Source organism: Phytophthora sojae, assembly GCF_000149755.1.
Source record: "Phytophthora sojae unplaced genomic scaffold PHYSOscaffold_20, whole genome shotgun sequence".
NCBI classification, from domain to species: domain Eukaryota; phylum Oomycota; class Peronosporomycetes; order Peronosporales; family Peronosporaceae; genus Phytophthora; species Phytophthora sojae.
In genome coordinates this window covers 46357-48444 of record NW_009258134.1, presented here as the reverse complement: position 1 = coordinate 48444, position 2088 = coordinate 46357, and positions in this window count along the sequence as shown.

Here is a 2088-nt window from a genome sequence, read left to right as displayed (position 1 = left end):
CTTTGCATCTTGATCCCCGACGACCGTGAGCTCGGTGATCCACAGACGCCCGCAGTTAGCTAACATCTTGGTGCTGTCAAATGCGGCGGCGGCGCTAGAGATACGAGCCGTGGGCCACTCAGTTTGTTTCCAGGGATGCCGGCGTGCTCCTTCCAGTGCAGTCGGCGTCCGGCCCGTGAGAGGGCCCCACCTGAGCCCTCGAAGTCTATCTATCCACCTGCCGTCGCCGAAAGTGTTCAACTCGCGGTCACCACTTTCCATTCTGCGTGCCTCGTCGCTACCCGGCAGACAATTTGACCCCGCCGATAGCCGCCGTTCTCGGCGGTGTTGGCCGTTCTACTTTACGTATGCAGTGCCTACAAACTAATGCCGGTCGCGTGCGCGGCTCGAATCGTGCCGGCGGAGCTGGCGGCGGCCGCGAACAACACATTTTGCCACATTATCTAGATCTAGACCTGAGGGTCGATACTAGCAGCGGCAGGCTGCCGATAGCCGCCGTTCTCGGCGGTGTTGGCCGTTCTACTTTACGTATGCAGTGCCTACAAACAATTGCCGGTCGCGTGCGCGGCTCGAATCGTGCCGTCGGAGCTGGCGGCGGCCGCGAACAACACATTTTGCCACATTATCTAGATCTAGACCTGAGGGTCGATACTGGCAGCGGCAGGCTGCCGATAGCCGCCCTTCTCGGCGGTGTTGGCCGTTCAACTTCATGTATGCAGTGCCTACAAACAATTGCCGGTCGCGTGCGCGGCTCGAATCGTGCCGGCGGAGCTGGCGGCGGCCGCGAACAACACATTTTGCCACATTTTCAAAATCTAGACCTGAGGGTCGATACTGGCAGCGGCAGGCTGCCGATAGCCGCCGTTCTCGGCGGTGTTGGCCGTTCTACTTCATGTATGCAGTGCCTACAAACTATTGCCGGTCGCGTGCGCGGCTCGAATCGTGCCGGCGGAGCTGGCGGCGGCCGCGAACAACACATTTTGCCACATTATCTAGATCTAGACCTGAGGGTCGATACTGGCAGCGGCAGGCTGCCGATAGCCGCCGTTCTCGGCGGTGTTGGCCATTCTACTTTACGTATGCAGTGCCTACAAACTAATGCCGGTCGCGTGCGCGGCTCGAATCGTGCCGGCGGAGCTGGCGGCGGCCGCGAACAACACATTTTGCCACATTTTCAAAATCTACACCTGAGGGTCGATACTGGCAGCGGCAGGCTGCCGATAGCCGCCGTTCTCGGCGGTGTTGGCCGTTCTACTTCATGTATGCAGTGCCTACAAACTAATGCCGGTCGCGTGCGCGGCTCGAATCGTGCCGGCGGAGCTGGCGGCGGCCGCGAACAACACATTTTGCCACATTTTCAAAATCTAGACCTGAGGGTCGATACTGGCAGCGGCAGGCTGCCGATAGCCGCCGTTCTCGGCGGTGTTGGCCATTCTACTTTACGTATGCAGTGCCTACAAACTAATGCCGGTCGCGTGCGCGGCTCGAAGCGTGCCGTCGGAGCTGGCGGCGGCCGCGAACAACACATTTTGCCACATTATCTAGATCTAGACCTGAGGGTCGATACTGGCAGCTGCAGGCTGCCGATAGCCGCCGTTCTCGGCGGTGTTGGCCGTTCTACTTCATGTATGCAGTGCCTACAAACTAATGCCGGTCGCGTGCGCGGCTCGAAGCGTGCCGGCGGAGCTGGCGGCGGCCGCGAACAACACATTTTGCCACATTATCTAGATCTAGACCTGAGGGTCGATACTGGCAGCGGCAGGCTGCCGATAGCCGCCGTTCTCGGCGGTGTTGGCCATTCTACTTTACGTATGCAGTGCCTACAAACTAATGCCGGTCGCGTGCGCGGCTCGAAGCGTGCCGGCGGAGCTGGCGGCGGCCGCGAACAACACATTTTGCCACATTATCTAGATCTAGACCTGAGGGTCGATACTGGCAGCGGCAGGCTGCCGATAGCCGCCGTTCTCGGCGGTGTTGGCCGTTCTACTTTACGTATGCAGTGCCTACAAACTAATGCCGGTCGCGTGCGCGGCTCGAATCGTGCCGGCGGAGCTGGCGGTGGCCGCGAACAACACATTTTGCCACATT